Here is a 27,667-nt window from a genome sequence, read left to right on the forward strand (position 1 = left end):
TATTTCTTTTCTTTTTTTTTATTTGTTTATAGCAACTTTGCCTTTTCATTGGTGTCCTATGTCCCTTTTTGCTATTTCTACAATTCTCTGTTGTTGTCTCTTTTGTTTTTTGGAGACTGTTGTAAATTCTGCAAAAGAATTGAAGTTATAAATTAAAAAAAAAAAAAAAAAACAAAAAACAAAAACAAAACAAACAAAAAACTAGACAACTTCTGGTCTTATTTCGACGTTTTGCTGGACAACTTCCGGTGTTATTTTGACGTTTCGCAAGACAACTTCCGGTCTGCTGTCACGCTGAAGCTACTGGAAAAAACCGGGGTCTCACGGTGAGTGCCACTGGTTACATATAGTTTATAAATGCGTGTTTTTAACGATATTAGGGACTTTAAAGAAGGATCAGAACTAACAAAACCTTGTTAGCATCTCCTGCTGTCGCCATTAAAGCCGCTAGCATTGCTAATGTTAGCTTTACCAGGCTGTCACGTGGACAGCACGCTCTGTGCGGGTTCAGGGGTCACGTGGACAGTACGCTCTGTGCAGGTTCAGGGGTCAATAAGGACATGTTCGCAGCTGGGTAACCCTTCAGAAAGACGGCTGTTCGGCTGAGACGTGACTTGACGTGTGAGACTCGGAATAAAAATAATTAAGATGATAATTAATGAGTTTACACACGCAGACAGAGCTGTGTTTTTACTTTCCATGTCCTGGTGCAGAGTTGGCAATCTGTTGGAATTTGGCAAAAATGTGATGGAAGGTACCATTTTCCTGCTGAATGTTTCATGTAATACCGACCTTACTTCCATAGACCTGCAGCTTCCACTTGGACCAGTTAAACATCATTAATGCAGACATGCAACTTCCAGTTGGACCAGTTAGACAGCATTAATGCAGACATGCAACTTCCAGTTGGACCAGTTAGACAGCATTATTGCGGATAGGGACTTCCAGTTGGACCAGTTAAACAGCATTAATGCAGACATGCAGCTTCCAGATGGACCAGTTAGACAGCATTAATGCAGACATGCAACTTCCAGTTGGACCAGTTAGACAGCATTATTGCAGATAGGGACTTCCAGTTGGACCAGTAAGACAGCATTAATGCAGACATGCAGCTTCCAGATGGACCAGTTAGACAGCATTAATGCAGATGGGAACTTCCAGTTGGACCAGTTAGACAGTATTAATGCAGACATACAGCTTCCAGTTGGACCAATTAGACAGCATGAATGAAGACATGCAGCTTCCAGTTGGACCAGTTAGACAGCATGGATGCAGACATGCAGCTTCCACTTGGACCAGTTAGACATTATTAATGCAGATGGGAACTTCCAGTTGGACCAATTAGACAGCATTAATGCAGACATGCAGCTTCCAGTTGGACCAGTTAGACAGCATTAATGCAGATGGGAACTTACAGTTGGACCAATTTGACAGCATCAATGCAGACATGCAGCTTCCACTTGGACCAGTTAGACAGCATTAATACAGAGGTTCAGCTTCCAGTTGGACCAGTTAGACAGCCTTAATGCAGACATGCAGCTTCCAGTTTGACCAGTTAGACAGCATTAATACAGAGGTTCAGCTTCCAGTTGGACCAGTTAGACAGCCTTAATGCAGACATGCATCTTCCAGTTGGACCAGTTAGACAGCATTAATACAGAGGTTCAGCTTCCAGTTGGACCGGTTAGAGAACATTAATGCAGACATGCAGCTTCCAGTTGGACCAGTTAGACAGCATTAATGCAGACATGCAGCTTCCAGTTGGACCAGTTAGACAGCATTAATGCAGACATGCAGCTTCCAGTTGGACCAGTTAGACAGCATTAATGCAGACATGCAGCTTCCAGTTGGACCAGTAAGACAGCATTAATGCAGACATGCAGCTTCCAGTTGGACCAGTAAGACAGCATTAATGCAGACATGCAGCTTCCAGTTGGACCAGTTAGACAGCATTAATGCAGATGGGAACTTCCAGTTGGACCAGTTAGACAGTATTAATGCAGACATACAGCTTCCAGTTGGACCAATTAGACAGCATGAATGAAGACATGCAGCTTCCAGTTGGACCAGTTAGACAGCATGGATGCAGACATGCAGCTTCCACTTGGACCAGTTAGACATTATTAATGCAGATGGGAACTTCCAGTTGGACCAATTAGACAGCATTAATGCAGACATGCAGCTTCCAGTTGGACCAGTTAGACAGCATTAATGCAGATGGGAACTTCCAGTTGGACCAATTTGACAGCATCAATGCAGACATGCAGCTTCCACTTGGACCAGTTAGACAGCATGAATGCATACATGCAGCTACCAGTGGGGCCAGTTAGACAGCATTATTGCAGATAGGGACTTCCAGTTGGACCAATTAGACAGCATTAATGCAGAGGTTCAGCTTCCAGTTAGACCAGTTAGACAGCATTAATACAGACATGCATCTTCCAGTTGGACCAGTTAGACAGCATTAATACAGAGGTTCAGCTTCCAGTTGGACCAGTTAGACAGCATCAATGCAGACATGCAGCTTCCACTTGGACCAGTTAGACAGCATGAATGCATACATGCAGCTACCAGTGGGGCCAGTTAGACAGCATTATTGCAGATGGGAACTTCCAGTTGGACCAATTAGACAGCATTAATGCAGAGGTTCAGCTTCCAGTTTGACCAGTTAGACAGCATTAATACAGACATGCATCTTCCAGTTGGACCAGTTAGACAGCATTAATACAGAGGTTCAGCTTCCAGTTGGACCAGTTCGACAGCATTGATACAGACATGCATCTTCCAGTTGGACCAGTTAGACAGCATTAATACAGAGGTTCAGCTTCCAGTTGGACCAGTTAGACAGCATTAATACAGACATGCATCTTCCAGTTGGACCAGTTAGACCGCATTAATACAGAGGTTCAGCTTCCAGTTGGACCAGTTCGACAGCATTAATACAGACATGCATCTTCCAGTTGGACCAGTTAGACAGCATTAATACAGAGGTTCAGCTTCCAGTTGGACCAGTTAGACAGCCTTAATGCAGACATGCAGCTTCCAGTTGGACCAGTTAGACAGCATTAATACAGAGGTTCAGCTTCCAGTTGGACCAGTTAGACAGCATTAATACAGACATGCATCTTCCAGTTGGACCAGTTAGACAGCATTAATACAGAGGTTCAGCTTCCAGTTGGACCAGTTAGACAGCCTTAATGCAGACATGCAGCTTCCAGTTGGACCTGTTAGACAGCATTAATACAGAGGTTCAGCTTCCAGTTTGACCAGTTAGACAGCATTAATACAGACATGCATCTTCCAGTTGGACCAGTTAGACAGCATTAATGCAGACATGCAGCTTCCAGTTTGTCCGGTCAGACAGCATTAATGCAGACATGCAGCTTCCAGTTGGACAAGTTAGACAGCATTAATGCAGATGGGAACGTCCAGTTGGACCAGTTAGACAGCGTTAATCCAGAGGTTCAGCTTCCAGTTGGACCGGTTAGACAGCATTAAGACAGAGGTTCAGCTTCCAGTTGTACCAATTAGACAGCATTAATGCAGACATGCAGCCTCCAGTTGGACCAGTTAGAGAACATTAATGCAGACATGCATCTTCCAGTTGGACCAATTAGACAGCATTAATACAGAGGTTCAGCTTCCAGTTGGACCAGTTAGACAGCCTTAATGCAGACATGCAGCTTCCAGTTGGACCAGTTAGACAGCATTAATGCAGACATGCAGCTTCCAGTTGGACCAGTTAGACAGCAATAATACAGAGGTTCAGCTTCTGGTTGGACCAGTTCGACAGCATTAATGCAGATGGGAACGTCCAGTTGGACCAGTTAGACCGCATTAATGCAGATGGGAACGTCCAGTTGGACCAGTTAGACAGCGTTAATACAGAGGTTCAGCTTCCAGTTGGACCAGTTAGACAGCATTAATACAGACATGCATCTTCCAGTTGGACCAGTTAGACAGCATTAATACAGAGGTTCAGCTTCCAGTTGGACCAGTTAGACAGCATTAATGCAGACATGCAGCTTCCAGTTGGACCAGTTAGACAGCCTTAATGCAGACATGCAGCTTCCAGTTTGTCCGGTCAGACAGCATTAATGCAGACATGCAGCCTCCAGTTGGACCAGTTAGACAGCATTAATGCAGAGGTTCAGCTTCCAGTTTGACCAGTTAGACAGCGTTAATCCAGAGGTTCAGCTTCCAGTTGTACCAGTTAGACAGCATTAATGCAGACATGCAGCTTCTAGTTTGACCAGTTAGACAGCATTAATACAGACATGCATCTTCCAGTTGGACCAGTTAGACAGCATTAATGCAGACATACAGCTTCCAGATGGACCAGTTAGAGAACATTAATGTAGACATGCAGCTTCCAGTTTGTCCGGTCAGACAACATTAATACAGAGGTTCAGCCTCCAGTTGGACCAGTTAGAGAACATTAATGCAGACATGCAGCTTCCAGTTGGACCAGTTAGACAGCATTAATGCAGACATGCAGCTTCCAGTTGGACCAGTTAGACAGCATTAATGCAGACATGCAGCTTCCAGTTGGACCAGTTAGACAGCATTAATACAGAGGTTCAGCTTCCAGTTTGGCCAGTTAGACAGCATTAATACAGACATGCATCTTCCAGTTGGACCAGTTAGACAGCATTAATACAGACATGCATCTTCCAGTTGGACCAGTTAGACAGCATTAATACAGAGGTTCAGCTTCCAGTTGGACCAGTTAGACAGCCTTAATGCAGACATGCAGCTTCCAGTTGGACCAGTTAGACTGCATTAATACAGAGGTTCAGCCTAGTTGGACCAGTTAGACAGCATTAATGCAGACGTGCAGCTTCCAGTTGGACCAGTTAGACAGCATTAATACAGAGGTTCAGCTTCCAGTTGGACCGGTTAGAGAACATTAATACAGACATGCAGCTTCCAGTTTGTCCGGTCATAAAGCATTAATGCAGACATGCAGCTTCCAGTTGGACCAGTTAGAGAACATTAATGCAGACATGCAGTTTCCAGTTTGTCCGGTCAGACAGCATTAATGCAGACATGCAGCTTCCAGTTGGACCAGTTAGACAGCATTAAAACAGAGGTTCAGCTTCCAGTTGGACCAGTTAGACAGCATTAATGCAGACATGCAGCTTCCATTTGGACCAGTTAGAGAACATTAATGCAGACATGCAGCTTCCAGTTTGTCCGGTCAGACAGCATTAATGAAGACATGCAGCTTCCAGTTGGACCAGTTAGACAGCGTTAATGCAGATGGGAACGTCCAGTTGGACCAGTTAGACCGCATTAATGCAGATGGGAACGTCCAGTTGGACCAGTTAGACAGCGTTAATGCATACATGCAGCTTCCAGTTGGACCAGTTAGACAGCATTAATACAGACATGCAGCTTCCAGTTGGATGAGTTAGACAGCATTAATGCAGACATGCAGCTTCCAGTTGGACCAGTTAGATGGCCTTAATACAGAGGTTCAGCTTCCAGTTGGGTAGTTAGACCGCATTAATGCAGACATGCAGCTTCCAGTTGGACCAGTTCGACAACATTAATGCAGACATGCAGCTTCCAGTTGTACCAATTAGACAGCGTTAATGCAGACATGCAGCTTCCATTTGGACCAGTTAGAGAACATTAATGCAGACATGCAGCTTCCAGTTGGACCAGTTAGAGAACATTAATGCAGACATGCATCTTCCAGTTGGACCAGTTAGACAGCATTAATGCAGACATGCAGCTTCCAATTGGACAAGTTAGACAGCATTAATGCAGACATGCAGCTTCCAGTTGGACCAGTTAGAGAACATTAATACAGACATGCATCTTCCAGTTGGACCAGTTAGACAGCATTAATAGAGAGGTCCAGCTTCCAGTTGGACCAGTTAGACAGCATTAATACAGAGGTTCAGCTTCCAGTTGGACCGGTTAGACAGCATTAATGCAGACATGCAGCTTCCAGTTGGACCAGTTAGACAGCATTAATAGAGAGGTCCAGCTTCCAGTTGGACCAGTTAGACAGCATTAATACAGAGGTTCAGCTTCCAGTTGGACCGGTCAGACAGCATTAATGCAGACATGCAGCTTCCAGTTGGACCAGTTAGACAGCATTAATACAGACATGCAGTTTCCAGTTGGACCAGTTAGAGAACATTAATGCAGACATGCAGCTTCCAGTTGGACCAGTTAGACAGCATTAATGCAGACATGCAGCTTCCAGTTGGACCAGTTAGAGAACATTAATGCAGACATGCAGCTTCCAGTTGGACCAGTTAGAGAACATTAATACAGACATGCATCTTCCAGTTGGACTAGTTAGACAGCATTAATAGAGAGGTCCAGCTTCCAGTTGGACCAGTTAGACAGCATTAATACAGAGGTTCAGCTTCCAGTTGGACCGGTTAGACAGCATTAATGCAGACATGCAGCTTCCAGTTGGACCAGTTAGAGAACATTAATACAGACATGCAGCTTCCAGTTGGACCAGTTAGAGAACATTAATGCAGACATGCAGCTTCCAGTTGGACCAGTTAGACAGCATTAATGCAGACATGCAGCTTCCAGTTGGACCAGTTAGAGAACATTAATGCAGACATGCAGCTTCCAGTTTGTCCGGTCAGACAGCATTAATGCAGACATGCAGCTTCCAGTTGGACCAGTTAGATAGCAATAATACAGAGGTTCAGCTTCCAGTTGGACCAGTTAGACAGCATTAATGCAGACATGAAGCTTCCAGTTGGACCAATTAGACAGCATTAATGCAGATGGAAGCGTCCAGTTGGACCAGTTAGACAGCATTAATACAGACATGCAGCTTCCAGTTGGACCAGTTAGACCGCATTAATACAGAGGTTCAGCTTCCAGTTGGACCAGTTAGACAGCATTAATGCAGATGGGAACGTCCAGTTGGACCAGTTAGACAGCGTTAATGCAGATGGGAACGTCCAGTTGGACCAGTTAGACAGCATTAATGCAGATGGGAACGTCCAGTTGGACCAGTTAGACAGCATTAATGCAGACATGCATCTTCCAGTTGGACCAGTTAGACAGCATTAATGCAGACATGCAGCTTCCAGTTGGACCAGTTAGATGGCCTTAATACAGACATGCATCTTCCAGTTGGACCAGTAGACAGCATTAATACAGAGGTTCAGCTTCCAGTTGGACCAATTAGACAGCATTAATGCAGATGGAAACGTCCAGTTGGACCAGTTAGACAGCATTAATGCAGACATGCATCTTCCAGTTTGTCCAGTAGACAGCATTAATACAGAGGTTCAGCTTCCAGTTGGACCAGTTAGACAGCATTAATGCAGACATGCAGCTTCCAGTTGGACCAGTTTGATGGCCTTAATACAGACATGCATCTTCCAGTTGGACCAGTAGACAGCATTAATACAGAGGTTCAGCTTCCAGTTGGACCAATTAGACAGCATTAATGCAGATGGAAACGTCCAGTTGGACCAGTTAGACAGCATTAATGCAGACATGCAGCTTCCAGTTGGACCAGTTAGAGAACATCAATGCAGACATGAAGCTTCCAGTTGGACCAGTTAGACAGCATTAATACAGACATGCATCCTCCAGTTGGACCAGTTAGACAGCATTAATGCAGACATGCAGCTTCCAGATGGACCAGTTACAGAACATTAATGCAGACATGCAGCTTCCAGTTGTACCAATTAGACAGCGTTAATGCAGACATGCAGCTTCCAGTTGGACCAGTTAGAGAACATTAATGCAGACATGAAGCTTCCAGTTGGACCAGTTAGACAGCATTAATACAGACATGCATGTTCCAGTTGGACCAGTTAGACAGCATTAATGCAGACATGCAGCTTCCAGTTGGACAAGTTAGACAGCGTTAATGCAGACATGCAGCTTCCAGTTGGACCAATTAGACAGCGTTAATAGAGACATGCATCTTCCAGTTGGACCAGTTAGACAGCATTAATACAGAGGTTCAGCTTGCAGTTGGACCGGTTAGACAGCATTAATACAGACATGCAGCTTCCAGTTTGACCAGTTAGAGAACATTAATACAGACATGCATCTTCCAGTTGGACCAGTTAGACAGCATTAATAGAGAGGTCCAGCTTCCAGTTGGACCAGTTAGACAGCATTAATACAGAGGTTCAGCTTCCAGTTGGACCGGTTAGACAGCATTAATGCAGACATGCAGCTTCCAGTTGGACCAGTTCGACAGCATTAATACAGACATGCAGCTTCCAGTTGGACCAGTTAGAGAACATTAATGCAGACATGCAGCTTCCAGTTGGACCAGTTAGACAGCATTAATGCAGACATGCAGCTTCCAGTTGGACCAGTTAGAGAACATTAATGCAGACATGCAGCTTCCAGTTTGTCCGGTCAGACAGCATTAATGCAGACACGCATCTTCCAGTTGGACCAGTTAGATAGCAATAATACAGAGGTTCAGCTTCCAGTTGGACCAGTTAGACAGCATTAATGCAGACATGAAGCTTCCAGTTGGACCAGTTAGACAGCATTACTGCAGACATGAAGCTTCCAGTTGGACCAGTTAGACAGCGTTAATGCAGACATGCAGCTTCCAGTTGGACCAATTAGACAGCATTAATGCAGATGGAAACGTCCAGTTGGACCAGTTAGACAGCATTAATGCAGACATGCAGCTTCCAGTTGGACCAGTTAGACCGCATTAATACAGAGGTTCAGCTTCCAGTTGGACCAGTTCGACAGCATTAATGCAGATGGGAACGTCCAGTTGGACCAGTTAGACAGCGTTAATGCAGATGGGAACGTCCAGTTGGACCAGTTAGACAGCATTAATGCAGATGGGAACGTCCAGTTGGACCAGTTAGACAGCGTTAATGCATACATGCAGCTTCCAGTTGGACCAGTTAGATGGCATTAATACAGAGGTTCAGCTTCCAGTTGGACCAGTTAGACCGCATTAATGCAGACATGCAGCTTCCAGTTGGACCAGTTATACAGCATTAATGCAGACATGCAGCTTCCAGTTGGACCAGTTAGAGAACATTAATGCAGACATGCAGCTTCCAGTTTGTCCGGTCAGACAGCATTACTCCAGACATGAAGCTTCCAGTTGGACCAGTTAGACAGCGTTAATGCAGACATGCAGCTTCCAGTTGGACCAGTTAGACAGCATTAATGCAGACATGCTGCTTCCAGTTGGACCAATTAGAGCATTTATGCGGATAGCAGCTTTCAGTTGGACCAATTAGACAGCATTAATACAGAGGTTCAGCTTCCAATTGGACCGGTTAGAGAACATTAATGCAGACATGCAGCTTCCAGTTGGACCAGTTAGACAGCATTAATGCAGACATGCAGCTTCCAGTTGGACCAGTTAGAGAACATTAATGCAGACATGCAGCTTCCAGTTGGACAAGTTAGACAGCGTTAATGCAGACATGCAGCTTCAGGTTGGACCAGTTAGAGAACATTAATGCAGACATGCAGCTTCCAGTTTGTCCGGTCAGACAGCATTAATGCAGACATGCAGCTTCCAGTTGGACCACTTAGACAGCATTAATGCAGAGGTTCAGCTTCCAGTTGGACCGGTTAGACAGCATTAATGCAGACATGCAGCTTCCAGTTGGACCAGTTAGAGAACATTAATACAGACATGCATCTTCCAGTTGGACCAGTTAGACAGCATTAATACAGAGGTTCAGCTTCATGTTTGACCAATTCGACAGCATTTATGCAGATGGGAACTTCCAGTTGGACCAGTTAGACAGCGTTAATGCATACATGCAGCTTCCAGTTTGACCAGTTAGACAGCATTAATGTAGACATGCAGCTTCCATTTGGACAAGTTAGACAGCGTTAATGCAGACATGCAGCTTCCAGTTGGACCAGCTAGACAGCGTTAATGCAGACATGCGGCTTCCAGTTGGACCAGTTAGAGAACATTAATACAGACATGCATCTTCCAGTTGGACCAGTTAGACAGCATTAATACAGAGGTTCAGCTTCATGTTTGACCAATTCGACAGCATTTATGCAGATGGGAACTTCCAGTTGGACCAGTTAGACAGCGTTAATGCATACATGCAGCTTCCAGTTTGACCAGTTAGACAGCATTAATGTAGACATGCAGCTTCCATTTGGACAAGTTAGACAGCGTTAATGCAGACATGCAGCTTCCAGTTGGACCAGCTAGACAGCGTTAATGCAGACATGCGGCTTCCAGTTGGACCAGTTAGAGAACATTAATACAGACATGCATCTTCCAGTTGGACCAGTTAGACAGCATTAATACAGAGGTTCAGCTTCAAGTTTGACCAATTCGACAGCATTTATGCAGATGGGAACTTCCAGTTGGACCAGTTAGACAGCGTTAATGCATACATGCAGCTTCCAGTTTGACCAGTTAGACAGCATTAATGTAGACATGCAGCTTCCATTTGGACCAGCTAGACAGCGTTAATGCAGACATGCGGCTTCCAGTTGGACCAGTTAGACAGCGTTAATGCAGACATGCAGCTTCCAGTTGTACCAATTAGACAGCGTTAATAGAGACATGCATCTTCCAGTTGGACCAGTTAGACAGCATTAATACAGAGGTCCAGCTTCCAGTTGGACCAGTTAGACAGCATTAATACAGAGGTTCAGCTTCCAGTTGGACCAGTTAGACAGCATTAATACAGAGGTTCAGCTTCCAGTTGGACCGGTTACACAGCATTAATGCAGACATGCATCTTCCAGTTGGACCAGTTAGACAGCATTAATACAGAGGTCCAGCTTCCAGTTGGACCAGTTAGACAGCATTAATACAGAGGTTCAGCTTCCAGTTGGACCAGTTAGAGAACATTAATGCAGACATGCAGCTTCCAGTTTGTCCGGTCAGACAGCATTAATGCAGACATGCAGCTTCCAGTTGGACCAGTTAGACAGCATTAATACAGACATGCAGCTTCCAGTTGGACCAGTTAGACCGCATTAATACAGAGGTTCAGCTTCCAGTTGGACCAGTTCGACAGCATTAATGCAGATGGGAACGTCCAGTTGGACCAGTTAGACAGCGTTAATGCAGATGGGAACGTCCAGTTGGACCAGTTAGACCGCATTAATGCAGATGGGAACGTCCAGTTGGACCAGTTAGACAGCGTTAACGCATACATGCAGCTTCCAGTTGGACCAGTTAGATGGCATTAATACAGAGGTTCAGCTTCCAGTTGGACCAGTTAGACCGCATTAATGCAGACATGCAGCTTCCAGTTGGACCAGTTAGACAGCGTTAATGCAGACATGCAGCTTCCAGTTGGACCAATTAGACAGCATTAATGCAGATGGAAACGTCCAGTTGGACCAGTTAGACAGCGTTAATGCATACATGCAGCTTCCAGTTGGACCAGTTAGACAGCATTAATACAGACATGCAGCTTCCAGTTGGACCAGTTAGACCGCATTAATACAGAGGTTCAGCTTCCAGTTGGACCAGTTCGACAGCATTAATGCAGATGGGAACGTCCAGTTGGACCAGTTAGACAGCGTTAATGCAGATGGGAACGTCCAGTTGGACCAGTTAGACCGCATTAATGCAGATGGGAACGTCCAGTTGGACCAGTTAGACAGCGTTAATGCATACATGCAGCTTCCAGTTGGACCAGTTAGATTGCATTAATACAGAGGTTCAGCTTCCAGTTGGACCAGTTAGACCGCATTAATGCAGACATGCAGCTTCCAGTTTGACCAGTTATACAGCATTAATGCAGACATGCAGCTTCCAGTTGGACCAGTTAGAGAACATTAATGCAGACATGCAGCTTCCAGTTTGTCCGGTCAGACAGCATTAATGCAGACATGCAGCTTCCAGTTGGACCAGTTAGACAGCATTAATGCAGACATGAAGCTTCCAGTTGGACCAGTTAGACAGCATTACTCCAGACATGAAGCTTCCAGTTGGACCAGTTAGACAGCGTTAATGCAGACATGCAGCTTCCAGTTGGACCAGTTAGACAGCATTAATGCAGATGGAAACGTCCAGTTGGACCAGTTAGACAACATTAATGCAGACATGCTGCTTCCAGTTGGACCAATTAGAGCATTTATGCGGATAGCAGCTTCCAGTTGGACCGGTTAGAGAACATTAATTCAGACATGCAGCTTCCAGTTTGTCCGGTCAGACAGCACTAATGCAGACATGCAGCTTCCAGTTGGACCAGTTAGACAGCATTAATGCAGACATGCAGCTTCCAGTTGGACCAGTTAGAGAACATTAATGCAGACATGCAGCTTCCAGTTGGACAAGTTAGACAGCGTTAATGCAGACATGCAGCTTCAGGTTGGACCAGTTAGAGAACATTAATGCAGACATGCAGCTTCCAGTTGGACCACTTAGACAGCATTAATGCAGAGGTTCAGCTTCCAGTTGGACCGGTTAGACAGCATTAATGCAGACATGCAGCTTCCACTTGGACCAGTTAGAGAACATTAATACAGACATGCATCTTCCAGTTGGACCAGTTAGACAGCATTAATACAGAGGTTCAGCTTCAAGTTTGACCAATTCGACAGCATTTATGCAGATGGGAACTTCCAGTTGGACCAGTTAGACAGCGTTAATGCAGACATGCAGCTTCCAGTTTGACCAGTTAGACAGCATAAATGTAGACATGCGGCTTCCAGTTGGACCAGTTAGACAGCGTTAATGCAGACATGCAGCTTCCAGTTTGACCAGTTAGACAGCATTAATGTAGACATGCAGCTTCCATTTGGACAAGTTAGACAGCGTTAATGCAGACATGCAGCTTCCAGTTGGATCAGCTAGACAGCGTTATTGCAGACATGCGGCTTCCAGTTGGACCAGTTAGACAGCGTTAATGCAGACATGCAGCTTCCAGTTGTACCAATTAGACAGCGTTAATAGAGACATGCATCTTCCAGTTGGACCAGTTAGACAGCATTAATACAGAGGTTCAGCTTCCAGTTGACCGGTTACACAGCATTAATGCAGACATGCATCTTCCAGTTGGACCAGTTAGACAGCATTAATACAGAGGTCCAGCTTCCAGTTGGACCAGTTAGACAGCATTAATACAGAGGTTCAGCTTCCAGTTTGTCCGGTCAGACAGCATTAATGCAGACATGCAGCTTCCAGTTGGACCAGTTAGACAGCATTAATACAGAGGTTCAGCTTCCAGTTGGACCAGTTAGACAGCATTAATGCAGATGGAAACGTCCAGTTGGACCAGTTAGACAGCGTTAATACAGACATGCAGCTTCCAGTTGGACCAGTTAGACCGCATTAATGCAGATGGGAACGTCCAGTTGGACCAGTTAGACCGCATTAATGCAGATGGGAACGTCCAGTTGGACCAGTTAGACAGCGTTAATGCAGACATGCAGCTTCCAGTTGGACCAGTTAGATGGCATTAATACAGAGGTTCAGCTTCCATTTGGACCAGTGAGACCGCATTAATGCAGACATGCAGCTTCCAGTTGGACCAGTTAGACAGCATTAATGCAGACATGCAGCTTCCAGTTGGACCAGTTAGAGAACATTAATGCAGACATGCAGCTTCCAGTTTGTCCGGTCATACAGCATTAATGCAGACATGCAGCTTCCAGTTGGACCAGTTACACAGCTTTAATGCAGAGGTTCAGCTTCCAGTTGGACCAGTTAGACAGCATTAATGCAGACATGAAGCTTCCAGTTGGACCAGTTAGACAGCATTACTCCAGACATGAAGCTTCCAGTTGGACCAGTTAGACAGCGTTAATGCAGACATGCAGCTTCCAGTTGGACCAGTTAGACAGCATTAATGCAGATGGAAACGTCCAGTTGGACCAGTTAGACAGCATTAATGCAGACATGCAGCTTCCAGTTGGACCAGTACGACAACATTAATGCAGACATGCAGCTTCCAGTTGGACCAATTAGAGCATTTATGCGGATAGCAGCTTCCAGTTGGACCAATTAGACAGCATTAATACAGAGGTTCAGCTTCCAGTTGGACCGGTTAGAGAACATTAATGCAGACATGCAGCTTCCAGTTTGTCCGGTCAGACAGCATTAATGCAGACATGCAGCTTCCAGTTGGACCAGTTAGACAGCATTAATGCAGACATGCAGCTTCCAGTTGGACCAGTTAGAGAACATTAATGCAGACATGCAGCTTCCAGTTGGACAAGTTAGACAGCGTTAATGCAGACATGCAGCTTCAGGTTGGACCAGTTAGAGAACATTAATGCAGACATGCAGCTTCCAGTTTGTCCGGTCAGACAGCATTAATGCAGACATGCAGCTTCCAGTTGGACCACTTAGAGAACATTAATGCAGAGGTTCAGCTTCCAGTTGGACCAGTTAGACAGCATTAATGCAGACATGCAGCTTCCAGTTGGACCAGTTAGAGAACATTAATACAGACATGCATCTTCCAGTTGGACCAGTTAGACAGCATTAATACAGAGGTTCAGCTTCAAGTTTGACCAATTCGACAGCATTTATGCAGATGGGAACTTCCAGTTGGACCAGTTAGACAGCATTAATGTAGACATGCAGCTTCCATTTGGACAAGTTAGACAGCGTTAATGCAGACATGCAGCTTCCAGTTGGACCAGCTAGACAGCGTTAATGCAGACATGCGGCTTCCAGTTGGACCAGTTAGACAGCGTTAATTCAGACATGCAGCTTCCAGTTGTACCAATTAGACAGCGTTAATAGAGACATGCATCTTCCAGTTGGACCAGTTAGACAGCATTAATACAGAGGTTCAGCTTCCAGTTGGACCGGTTACACAGCATTAATGCAGACATGCATCTTCCAGTTGGACCAGTTAGACAGCATTAATACAGAGGTTCAGCTTCCAGTTGGACCAGTTAGACAGCATTAATACAGAGGTTCAGCTTCCAGTTGGACCAGTTAGACAGCATTAATGCAGACATGCATCTTCCAGTTGGACCAGTTAGAGAACATTAATGCAGACATGCAGCTTCCAGTTTGTCCGGTCAGACAGCGTTAATGCAGACATGCAGCTTCCAGTTGGACCAGTTAGACAGCATTAATACAGAGGTTCAGCTTCCAGTTGGACCAGTTAGACAGCATTAATGCAGACATGCATCTTCCAGTTGGACCAGTTAGAGAACATTAATGCAGACATGCAGCTTCCAGTTTGTCCGGTCAGACAGCGTTAATGCAGACATGCGGCTTCCAGTTGGACCAGTTGGACCAGCTAGACAGCGTTAATGCAGACATGCAGCTTCCAGTTGGACCAGTTAGACAGCGTTAATGCAGACATGCAGCTTCCAGTTGGACCAGTTAGACAGCATTAATGCAGACATGCAGCTTCCAGTTGGACAAGTTAGACAGCGTTAATGCAGACATGCAGCTTCCAGTTGGACCAGCTAGACAGCGTTAATGCAGACATGCGGCTTCCAGTTGGACCAGTTAGACAGCATTAATGCAGACATGCAGCTTCCAGTTGGACCAGTTAGACAGCATTAATACAGAGGTTCAGCTTCTGGTTGGGTAGTTAGACCGCATTAATGCAGACATGCAGCTTCCAGTTGTACCAATTAGACAGCGTTAATAGAGACATGCATCTTCCAGTTGGACCAGTTAGACAGCATTAATACAGAGGTTCAGCTTCCAGTTGGACCAGTTAGAGAACATTAATACAGACATGCATCTTCCAGTTGGACCGGTTAGACAGCATTAATGCAGACATGCAGCTTCCAGTTGGACCAGTTAGAGAACATTAATACAGACATGCATCTTCCAGTTGGACCAGTTAGACAGCATTAATACAGACATGCAGCTTCCAGTTGGACCAGTTAGACAGCATTAATACAGAGGTTCAGCTTCTGGTTGGGTTGTTAGACCGCATTAATGCAGACATGCAGCTTCCAGTTGTACCAGTTAGACAGCATTAATGTAGACATGCAGCTTCCATTTGGACAAGTTAGACAGCGTTAATGCAGACATGCAGCTTCCAGTTGGACCAGCTAGACAGCGTTAATGCAGACATGCGGCTTCCAGTTGGACCAGTTAGACAGCGTTAATGCAGACATACAGCTTCCAGTTGTACCAATTAGACAGCGTTAATAGAGACATGCATCTTCCAGTTGGACCAGTTAGACAGCATTAATACAGAGGTCCAGCTTCCAGTTGGACCAGTTAGACAGCATTAATACAGAGGTTCAGCTTCCAGTTGGACCAGTTAGACAGCATTAATGCAGACATGCATCTTCCAGTTGGACCAGTTAGAGAACATTAATGCAGACATGCAGCTTCCAGTTTGTCCGGTCAGACAGCGTTAATGCAGACATGCAGCTTCCAGTTTGACCAGTTAGACAGAATTAATGCAGACATGCAGCTGCCAGTTGGACAAGTTACACAGCTTTAATGCAGACATGCAGCTTCCAGTTGGACCAGTTAGACAGCGTTAATGCAGACATGCAGCTTCCAGTTGGACCAGTTAGACAGCGTTAATGCAGACATGCAGCTTCCAGTTGGACCAGTTAGACAGCATTAATGCAGACGTGCAGCTTCCAGTTGGACCAGCTAGACAGCGTTAATGCAGACATGCGGCTTCCAGTTGGACCAGTTGGACCAGCTAGACAGCGTTAATGCAGACATGCAGCTTCCAGTTGGACCAGTTAGACAGCGTTAATGCAGACATGCAGCTTCCAGTTGGACCAGTTAGACAGCATTAATGCAGACATGCAGCTTCCAGTTGGACAAGTTAGACAGCGTTAATGCAGACATGCAGCTTCCAGTTGGACCAGTTAGACAGCATTAATACAGAGGTTCAGCTTCTGGTTGGGTAGTTAGACCGCATTAATGCAGACATGCAGCTTCCAGTTGTACCAATTAGACAGCGTTAATAGAGACATGCATCTTCCAGTTGGACCAGTTAGACAGCATTAATACAGAGGTTCAGCTTCCAGTTGGACCGGTTAGAGAACATTAATACAGACATGCATCTTCCAGTTGGACCGGTTAGACAGCATTAATGCAGACATGCAGCTTCCAGTTGGACCAGTTAGAGAACATTAATACAGACATGCATCTTCCAGTTGGACCAGTTAGACAGCATTAATACAGACATGCAGCTTCCAGTTGGACCAGTTAGACAGCATTAATACAGAGGTTCAGCTTCTGGTTGGGTTGTTAGACCGCATTAATGCAGACATGCAGCTTCCAGTTGTACCAATTAGACAGCGTTAATAGAGACATGCATCTTCCAGTTGGACCAGTTAGACAGCATTAATACAGAGGTTCAGCTTCCAGTTGGACCAGTTAGAGAACATTAATACAGACATGCATATTCCAGTTGGACCGGTTAGACAGCATTAATGCAGACATGCAGCTTCCAGTTGGACCAGTTAGAGAACATTAATACAGACATGCATCTTCCAGTTGGACCAGTTAGACAGCATTAATACAGAGGTCCAGCTTCCAGTTGGACCAGTTAGACAGCATTAATACAGAGGTTCAGCTTCTGGTTGGGTAGTTAGACCGCATTAGTGCAGACATGCAGCTTCCAGTTGGACCAGTTAGACAGCATTAATGCAGACATGCAGCTTCCAGTTGGACCAGTTAGAGAACATTAATGCAGACATGCAGCTTCCAGTTTGTCCGGTCAGACAGCATTAATGCAGACATGCAGCTTCCAGTTGGACCACTTAGACAGCAATAATACAGAGGTTCAGCTTCCAGTTGGACCAGTTAGACAGCATTAATGCAGACATGAAGCTTCCAGTTGGACCAGTTAGACAGCATTACTGCAGACATGAAGCTTCCAGTTGGACCAGTTAGACAGCGTTAATGCAGACATGCAGCTTCCAGTTGGACCAAATAGACAGCATTAATACAGAGGTTCAGCTTCCAGTTGGACCGGTTAGAGAACATTAATGCAGACATGCAGCTTCCAATTTGTCCGGACAGACAGCATTAATGCAGACATGCAACTTCCAGTTGGACCAATTAGACAGCGTTAATGCAGACATGCAGCTTCAGGTTGGACCAGTTAGAGAACATTAATGCAGACATGCAGCTTCCAGTTTGTCCGGTCAGACAGCATTAATGCAGACATGCAGCTTCCAGTTGGACCAATTAGACAGCGTTAATGCAGACATGCAGCTTCAGGTTGGACCAGTTAGAGAACATTAATGCAGACATGCAGCTTCCAGTTTGTCCGGTCAGACAGCATTAATGCAGACATGCAGCTTCCAGTTGGACCACTTAGACAGCATTAATGCAGAGGTTCAGCTTCCAGTTGGACCGGTTAGACAGCATTAATGCAGACATGCAGCTTCCAGTTGGACCAGTTAGACAGCATTAATGTAGACATGCAGCTTCCATTTGGACAAGTTAGACAGCGTTAATGCAGACATGCAGCTTCCAGTTGGACCAGCTAGACAGCGTTAATGCAGACATGCGGCTTCCAGTTGGACCAGTTAGACAGCGTTAATGCAGACATGCAGCTTCCAGTTGTACCAATTAGACAGCGTTAATAGAGACATGCATCTTCCAGTTGGACCAGTTAGACAGCATTAATACAGAGGTTCAGCTTCCAGTTGGACCAGTTAGACAGCATTAATGCAGACATGCATCTTCCAGTTGGACCAGTTAGACAGCATTAATACAGAGGTCCAGCTTCCAGTTGGACCAGTTAGACAGCATTAATACAGAGGTTCAGCTTCCAGTTGGACCAGTTAGACAGCATTAATGCAGACATGCATCTTCCAGTTGGACCAGTTAGAGAACATTAATGCAGACATGCAGCTTCCAGTTTGTCCGGTCAGACCGCGTTAATGCAGACATGCAGCTTCCAGTTTGACCAGTTAGACAGCATTAATGCAGACATGCAGCTGCCAGTTGGACAAGTTTCACAGCTTTAATGCAGACATGCAGCTTCCAGTTGGACCAGTTAGACAGCGTTAATGCAGACATGCAGCTTCCAGTTGGACCAGTTAGACAGCGTTAATGCAGACATGCAGCTTCCAGTTGGACCAGTTAGACAGCGTTAATGCAGACATGCAGCTTCCAGTTGGACCAGTTAGACAGCGTTAATGCAGACATGCAGCTTCCAGTTGGACCAGTTAGACAGCGTTAATGCAGACATGCAGCTTCCAGTTGGACCAGCTAGACAGCGTTAATGCAGACATGCGGCTTCCAGTTGGACCAGTTGGACCAGCTAGACAGCGTTAATGCAGACATGCAGCTTCCAGTTGGACCAGTTAGAGAACATTAATACAGAGGTCCAGCTTCCAGTTGGACCAGTTAGACAGCATTAATACAGAGGTTCAGCTTCTGGTTGGGTAGTTAGACCGCATTAGTGCAGACATGCAGCTTCCAGTTGGACCAGTTAGACAGCATTAATGCAGACATGCAGCTTCCAGTTGGACCAGTTAGAGAACATTAATGCAGACATGCAGCTTCCAGTTTGTCCGGTCAGACAGCATTAATGCAGACATGCAGCTTCCAGTTGGACCACTTAGACAGCAATAATGCAGAGGTTCAGCTTCCAGTTGGACCAGTTAGACAGCATTAATGCAGACATGAAGCTTCCAGTTGGACCAGTTAGACAGCATTACTGCAGACATGAAGCTTCCAGTTGGACCAGTTAGACAGCGTTAATGCAGACATGCAGCTTCCAGTTGGACCAAATAGACAGCATTAATGCAGATGGAAACGTCCAGTTGGACCAGTTAGACAGCATTAATACAGAGGTTCAGCTTCCAGTTGGACCGGTTAGAGAACATTAATGCAGACATGCAGCTTCCAGTTTGTCCGGACAGACAGCATTAATGCAGACATGCAGCTTCCAGTTGGACCAATTAGACAGCGTTAATGCAGACATGCAGCTTCAGGTTGGACCAGTTAGAGAACATTAATGCAGACATGCAGCTTCCAGTTTGTCCGGTCAGACAGCATTAATGCAGACATGCAGCTTCCAGTTGGACCACTTAGACAGCATTAATGCAGAGCTTCAGCTTCCAGTTGGACCGGTTAGACAGCATTAATGCAGACATGCAGCTTCCAGTTGGACCAGTTAGAGAACATTAATACAGACATGCAACTTCCAGTTGGACCAGTTAGACAGCGTTAATGCAGACATGCAGCTTCCAGTTGTACCAATTAGACAGCGTTAATAGAGACATGCATCTTCCAGTTGGACCAGTTAGACAGCATTAATACAGAGGTTCAGCTTCCAGTTGGACCAGTTAGACAGCATTAATGCAGACATGCATCTTCCAGTTGGACCAGTTAGACAGCATTAATACAGAGGTTCAGCTTCCAGTTTGACCAGTTAGACAGCGTTAATGCAGACATGCATCTTCCAGTTGGACCAGTTAGAGAACATTAATGCAGACATGCAGCTTCCAGTTTGTCCGGTCAGACAGCGTTAATGCAGACATGCAGCTTCCAGTTTGACCAGTTAGACAGCATTAATGCAGACATGCAGCTGCCAGTTGGACAAGTTACACAGCTTTAATGCAGACATGCAGCTGCCAGTTGGACAAGTTACACAGCGTTAATGCAGACATGCAGCTTCCAGTTGGACCAGTTAGACAGCGTTAATGCAGACATGCAGCTTCCAGTTGGACCAGTTAGACAGCGTTAATGCAGACATGCAGCTTCCAGTTGGACCAGTTAGACAGCGTTAATGCAGACATGCAGCTTCCAGTTGGACCAGTTAGACAGCGTTAATGCAGACATGCAGCTTCCAGTTGGACCAGCTAGACAGCGTTAATGCAGACATGCGGCTTCCAGTTGGACCAGTTGGACCAGCTAGACAGCGTTAATGCAGACATGCAGCTTCCAGTTGGACCAGCTAGACAGCGTTAATGCAGACATGCGGCTTCCAGTTGGACCAGTTAGACAGCATTAATGCAGACATGCAGCTTCCAGTTGGACCAGTTAGACAGCATTAATACAGAGGTTCAGCTTCTGGTTGGGTAGTTAGACCGCATTAATGCAGACATGCAGCTTCCAGTTGTACCAATTAGACAGCGTTAATAGAGACATGCATCTTCCAGTTGGACCAGTTAGACAGCATTAATACAGAGGTTCAGCTTCCAGTTGGACCAGTTAGAGAACATTAATACAGACATGCATCTTCCAGTTGGACCGGTTAGACAGCATTAATGCAGACATGCAGCTTCCAGTTGGACCAGTTAGAGAACATTAATACAGACATGCATCTTCCAGTTGGACCAGTTAGACAGCATTAATACAGACATGCAGCTTCCAGTTGGACCAGTTAGACAGCATTAATACAGAGGTTCAGCTTCTGGTTGGGTTGTTAGACCGCATTAATGCAGACATGCAGCTTCCAGTTTGTCCAATTAGACAGCGTTAATAGAGACATGCATCTTCCAGTTGGACCAGTTAGACAGCATTAATACAGAGGTTCAGCTTCCAGTTGGACCGGTTAGAGAACATTAATGCAGACATGCAGCTTCCAGTTTGTCCGGACAGACAGCATTAATGCAGACATGCAGCTTCCAGTTGGACCAATTAGACAGCGTTAATGCAGACATGCAGCTTCAGGTTGGACCAGTTAGAGAACATTAATGCAGACATGCAGCTTCCAGTTTGTCCGGTCAGACAGCGTTAATGCAGACATGCAGCTTCAGGTTGGACCAGTTAGAGAACATTAATGCAGACATGCAGCTTCCAGTTTGTCCGGTCAGACAGCGTTAATGCAGACATGCAGCTTCCAGTTTGTCCGGTCAGACAGCGTTAATGCAGACATGCAACTTCAGGTTGGACCAGTTAGAGAACATTAATGCAGACATGCAGCTTCCAGTTTGTCCGGTCAGACAGCGTTAATGCAGACATGCAGCTTCAGGTTGGACCAGTTAGAGAACATTAATGCAGACATGCAGCTTCCAGTTTGTCCGGTCAGACAGCATTAATGCAGACATGCTGCTTCCAGTTGGACCAATTAGACAGCGTTAATGCAGACATGCAGCTTCAGGTTGGACCAGTTAGAGAACATTAATGCAGACATGCAGCTTCCAGTTTGTCCGGTCAGACAGCGTTAATGCAGACATGCAACTTCAGGTTGGACCAGTTAGAGAACATTAATGCAGACATGCAGCTTCCAGTTTGTCCGGTCAGACAGCGTTAATGCAGACATGCAGCTTCAGGTTGGACCAGTTAGAGACATTAATGCAGACATGCAGCTTCCAGTTTGTCCGGTCAGACAGCATTAATGCAGACATGAAGCTTCCAGTTGGACCAGTTAGACAGCGTTAATGCAGACATGCAGCTTCCAGTTGGACCAGTTAGACAGCATTAATGCAGATGGAAACGTCCAGTTGGACCAGTTAGACAGCATTAATGCAGACATGCAGCTTCCAGTTGGACCAGTACGACAACATTAATGCAGACATGCTGCTTCCAGTTGGACCAATTAGAGCATTTATGCGGATAGCAGCTTCCAGTTGGACCAATTAGACAGCATTAATACAGAGGTTCAGCTTCCAGTTGGACCGGTTAGAGAACATTAATGCAGACATGCAGCTTCCAGTTTGTCCGGTCAGACAGCATTAATGCAGACATGCAGCTTCCAGTTGGACCAGTTAGAGAACATTAATGCAGACATGCAGCTTCCAGTTGGACCGGTTAGAGAACATTAATGCAGACATGCAGCTTCCAGTTGGACCAATTAGACAGCGTTAATGCAGACATGCAGCTTCAGGTTGGACCAGTTAGAGAACATTAATGCAGACATGCAGCTTCCAGTTTGTCCGGTCAGACAGCGTTAATGCAGACATGCAACTTCAGGTTGGACCAGTTAGAGAACATTAATGCAGACATGCAGCTTCCAGTTTGTCCGGTCAGACAGCGTTAATGCAGACATGCAGCTTCAGGTTGGACCAGTTAGAGAACATTAATGCAGACATGCAGCTTCCAGTTTGTCCGGTCAGACAGCATTAATGCAGACATGCTGCTTCCAGTTGGACCAATTAGACAGCGTTAATGCAGACATGCAGCTTCAGGTTGGACCAGTTAGAGAACATTAATGCAGACATGCAGCTTCCAGTTTGTCCGGTCAGACAGCATTAATGCAGACATGCAGCTTCCAGTTGGACCAATTAGACAGCGTTAATGCAGACATGCAGCTTCAGGTTGGACCAGTTAGAGAACATTAATGCAGACATGCAGCTTCCAGTTTGTCCGGTCAGACAGCGTTAATGCAGACATGCAACTTCAGGTTGGACCAGTTAGAGAACATTAATGCAGACATGCAGCTTCCAGTTTGTCCGGTCAGACAGCGTTAATGCAGACATGCAGCTTCAGGTTGGACCAGTTAGAGAACATTAATGCAGACATGCAGCTTCCAGTTTGTCCGGTCAGACAGCATTAATGCAGACATGAAGCTTCCAGTTGGACCAGTTAGACAGCATTACTCCAGACATGAAGCTTCCAGTTGGACCAGTTAGACAGCGTTAATGCAGACATGCAGCTTCCAGTTGGACCAGTTAGACAGCATTAATGCAGATGGAAACGTCCAGTTGGACCAGTTAGACAGCATTAATGCAGACATGCAGCTTCCAGTTGGACCAGTACGACAACATTAATGCAGACATGCTGCTTCCAGTTGGACCAATTAGACAGCATTAATACAGAGGTTCAGCTTCCAGTTGGACCGGTTAGAGAACATTAATGCAGACATGCAGCTTCCAGTTTGTCCGGTCAGACAGCATTAATGCAGACATGCAGCTTCCAGTTGGACCAGTTAGACAGCATTAATGCAGACATGCAGCTTCCAGTTGGACCAGTTAGAGAACATTAATGCAGACATGCAGCTTCCAGTTGGACAAGTTAGACAGCGTTAATGCAGACATGCAGCTTCAGGTTGGACCAGTTAGAGAACATTAATGCAGACATGCAGCTTCCAGTTTGTCCGGTCAGACAGCATTAATGCAGACATGCAGCTTCCAGTTGGACCACTTAGACAGCATTAATGCAGAGGTTCAGCTTCCAGTTGGACCGGTTCGACAGCATTAATGCAGACATGCAGCTTCCAGTTGGACCAGTTAGAGAACATTAATACAGACATGCATCTTCCAGTTGGACCAGTTAGACAGCATTAATACAGAGGTTCAGCTTCAAGTTTGACCAATTCGACAGCATTTATGCAGATGGGAACTTCCAGTTGGACCAGTTAGACAGCGTTAATGCAGACATGCAGCTTCCAGTTTGACCAGTTAGACAGCATTAATGTAGACATGCAGCTTCCATTTGGACAAGTTAGACAGCGTTAATGCAGACATGCAGCTTCCAGTTGGACCAGCTAGACAGCGTTAATGCAGACATGCGGCTTCCAGTTGGACCAGTTAGACAGCGTTAATGCAGACATGCAGCTTCCAGTTGTACCAATTAGACAGCGTTAATAGAGACATGCATCTTCCAGTTGGACCAGTTAGACAGCATTAATACAGAGGTTCAGCTTCCAGTTGGACCGGTTACACAGCATTAATGCAGACATGCATCTTCCAGTTGGACCAGTTAGACAGCATTAATACAGAGGTCCAGCTTCCAGTTGGACCAGTTAGACAGCATTAATACAGAGGTTCAGCTTCCAGTTGGACCAGTTACACAGCATTAATGCAGACATGCATCTTCCAGTTGGACCAGTTAGACAGCATTAATACAGAGGTCCAACTTCCAGTTGGACCAGTTAGACAGCATTAATACAGAGGTCCAGCTTCCAGTTGGACCAGTTAGACAGCATTAATACAGAGGTCCAGCTTCCAGTTGGACCAGTTAGACAGCATTAATACAGAGGTTCAGCTTCCAGTTTGTCCGGTCAGACAGCATTAATGCAGACATGCAGCTTCCAGTTGGACCAGTTAGACAGCATTAATGCAGCCATGCAGCTTCCAGTTGGACCAGTTAGACAGCATTAATGCAGATGGGAACTTCCAGTTGGACCAGTTAGACAGCGTTAATGCAGACATGCAGCTTCCAGTTGGACCAGTTAGACAGCATTAATGCAGACATGCAGCTGCCAGTTGGACAAGTTACACAGCTTTAATGCAGACATGCAGCTTCCAGTTGGACCAGTTAGACAGCGTTAATGCAGACATGCGGCTTCCAGTTGGACCAGTTGGACCAGCTAGACAGCGTTAATGCAGACATGCAGCTTCCAGTTGGACCAGTTAGACAGCGTTAATGCAGACATGCAGCTTCCAGTTGGACCAGCTAGACAGCGTTAATGCAGACATGCGGCTTCCAGTTGGACCAGACAGACAGCGTTAATGCAGACATGCAGCTTCCAGTTGTACCAATTAGACAGCGTTAATAGAGACATGCATCTTCCAGTTGGACCAGTTAGACAGCATTAATACAGAGGTTCAGCTTCCAGTTGGACCAGTTAGAGAACATTAATACAGACATGCATCTTCCAGTTGGACCGGTTAGACAGCATTAATGCAGACATGCAGCTTCCAGTTGGACCAGTTAGAGAACATTAATACAGACATGCATCTTCCAGTTGGACCAGTTAGACAGCATTAATACAGAGGTCCAGCTTCCAGTTGGACCAGTTAGACAGCATTAATACAGAGGTTCAGCTTCTGGTTGGGTAGTTAGAACGCATTAGTGCAGACATGCAGCTTCCAGTTGGACCAGTTAGACAGCATTAATGCAGACATGCAGCTTCCAGTTGGACCAGTTAGAGAACATTAATGCAGACATGCAGCTTCCAGTTTGTCCGGTCAGACAGCATTAATGCAGACATGCAGCTTCCAGTTGGACCACTTAGACAGCAATAATACAGAGGTTCAGCTTCCAGTTGGACCAGTTAGACAGCATTAATGCAGACATGAAGCTTCCAGTTGGACCAGTTAGACAGCATTACTGCAGACATGAAGCTTCCAGTTGGACCAGTTAGACAGCGTTAATGCAGACATGCAGCTTCCAGTTGGACCAAATAGACAGCATTAATGCAGATGGAAACGTCCAGTTGGACCAGTTAGACAGCATTAATACAGAGGTTCAGCTTCCAGTTGGACCGGTTAGAGAACATTAATGCAGACATGCAGCTTCCAGTTTGTCCGGACAGACAGCATTAATGCAGACATGCAGCTTCCAGTTGGACCAATTAGACAGCGTTAATGCAGACATGCAGCTTCAGGTTGGACCAGTTAGAGAACATTAATGCAGACATGCAGCTTCCAGTTTGTCCGGTCAGACAGCGTTAATGCAGACATGCAACTTCAGGTTGGACCAGTTAGAGAACATTAATGCAGACATGCAGCTTCCAGTTTGTCCGGTCAGACAGCATTAATGCAGACATGCTGCTTCCAGTTGGACCAATTAGACAGCGTTAATGCAGACATGCAGCTTCAGGTTGGACCAGTTAGAGAACATTAATGCAGACATGCAGCTTCCAGTTTGTCCGGTCAGACAGCATTAATGCAGACATGCAGCTTCCAGTTGGACCAATTAGACAGCGTTAATGCAGACATGCAACTTCAGGTTGGACCAGTTAGAGAACATTAATGCAGACATGCAGCTTCCAGTTGGACCAGTACGACAACATTAATGCAGACATGCTGCTTCCAGTTGGACCAATTAGAGCATTTATGCGGATAGCAGCTTCCAGTTGGACCAATTAGACAGCATTAATACAGAGGTTCAGCTTCCAGTTGGACCGGTTAGAGAACATTAATGCAGACATGCAGCTTCCAGTTTGTCCGGTCAGACAGCATTAATGCAGACATGCAGCTTCCAGTTGGACCAGTTAGACAGCATTAATGCAGACATGCAGCTTCCAGTTGGACCAGTTAGAGAACATTAATGCAGACATGCAGCTTCCAGTTGGACAAGTTAGACAGCGTTAATGCAGACATGCAGCTTCAGGTTGGACCAGTTAGAGAACATTAATGCAGACATGCAGCTTCCAGTTTGTCCGGTCAGACAGCATTAATGCAGACATGCAGCTTCCAGTTGGACCACTTAGACAACATTAATGCAGACATGCTGCTTCCAGTTGGACCAATTAGAGCATTTATGCGGATAGCAGCTTCCAGTTGGACCAATTAGACAGCATTAATACAGAGGTTCAGCTTCCAGTTGGACCAGTTAGACAGCATTAATACAGAGGTTCAGCTTCTGGTTGGACCGGTTAGACAGCATTAATGCAGACATGCATCTTCCAGTTGGACCAGTTAGACAGCATTAATACAGAGGTTCAGCTTCCAGTTGGACCGGTTAGACAGCATTAATGCAGACATGCAGCTTCCAGTTGTACCAATTAGACAGCGTTAATAGAGACATGCATCTTCCAGTTGGACCAGTTAGACAGCATTAATACAGAGGTTCAGCTTCCAGTTGGACCGGTTACACAGCATTAATGCAGACATGCATCTTCCAGTTGGACGAGTTAGACAGCATTAATACAGAGGTTCAGCTTCCAGTTGGACCAGTTAGACAGCATTAATGCAGATGGGAACTTCCAGTTGGACCAGTTAGACAGCGTTAATGCAGACATTCAGCTTCCAGTTGGACCAGTTAGACAGCATTAATGCAGACATGCAGCTGCCAGTTGGACAAGTTACACAGCTTTAATGCAGACATGCAGCTTCCAGTTGGACCAGTTAGACAGCGTTAATGCAGACATGCAGCTTCCAGTTGGACCAGTTAGACAGCGTTAATGCAGACATGCAGCTTCCAGTTGGACCAGTT

At 45.6% G+C, this 27,667-nt stretch overlaps 1 protein-coding gene across 2 annotated transcripts in view; it reads left to right on the forward strand.

Moving 5' to 3' along the window:
- Positions 1-275: 275 nt before the first annotated feature.
- Positions 276-27,667, forward strand: part of tdrkh (tudor and KH domain containing) — a 114,756-nt gene continuing 87,364 nt past the window's right edge. For both annotated transcript variants that reach the window (XM_079261267.1, XM_079261268.1), the window contains exon 1: positions 276-326. The gene's annotated coding sequence lies outside the window, so the exon portion shown is untranslated. The remainder of the gene's footprint in view (positions 327-27,667) is intronic.

This window comes from Telmatherina bonti (assembly GCF_933228915.1).
Source record: "Telmatherina bonti genome assembly, chromosome: 21".
Classification (NCBI taxonomy): domain Eukaryota; kingdom Metazoa; phylum Chordata; class Actinopteri; order Atheriniformes; family Telmatherinidae; genus Telmatherina; species Telmatherina bonti.